This window comes from Haliaeetus leucocephalus, unplaced genomic scaffold, assembly GCF_000737465.1.
Source record: "Haliaeetus leucocephalus isolate CR32 unplaced genomic scaffold, Haliaeetus_leucocephalus-4.0 Scaffold264, whole genome shotgun sequence".
Lineage (NCBI taxonomy): Eukaryota > Metazoa > Chordata > Aves > Accipitriformes > Accipitridae > Haliaeetus > Haliaeetus leucocephalus.
This window is the reverse complement of record NW_010972700.1, coordinates 195,298-196,103: the sequence shown is the minus strand read 5'-3', so window position 1 is coordinate 196,103 and position 806 is coordinate 195,298.

Here is an 806-nt window from a genome sequence, read left to right as displayed (position 1 = left end):
CCCCCCCCGGAGAAGTTGCTTTAGGCTACTGTATTTACAAAAAGTGTAGGCACCTTAGAACATTTGCCTACAAAAATGAATAGAATTATTTGCCTGCTACTGAGAGTATCTCCAACTGTGTGCTGTTCTTTGTAAAAATTATTTGAGCATTTATGTGACGCAGTCTATCCAAAGGTTAAACACACTTACGGGTCTATTCATAGATTACTCTCAAATGCTTTCACTTAAAAATTTAGTTCCTTTAGTACCTTTCTGCAGCTATACATAGCAAACAATAATACGATCAAGTAGGAGTATCTTACAAATCTGGTGTAATGTATAGAAACGTTTTGAATAATACCACCAGTAATTAACTTTTCATATTCCCTTGAAAACAGGCTTGCTTAGACAGCAAATGAGGTTTAAAAAAATGATATTATTGTTTATTCCCCTCAGATACACAGTACAGGATCAGCTTAGACATTGGTAAACATGAGAGAAACTCATGTGTCTCCATTCACAAAATTTCAGAGGCACTGATGCTGACACTCAGGCCATTTGAATGACGGGGTTGAAGTCTGAAAGCCAATTGCATTGTAGCTGTAGGAACGGGGCAGAAACCCGCATTTGCCGGTAACAATAAACGCCCCGTGTGTATCTGGTGTGAACAAAACAGCAGCTTGCCATGAAGCACAGGTCGTTCCTGGGACGTCTTTCTCTTCGCACCTTCACGGATTCCCCCTGATATTACTGAGTACCGGGGGAATCGATGCCTTTGGGGCATTTCCCCCTCCCCGGCCCCGCACCACGAAGCAGCCGAGGCTCGG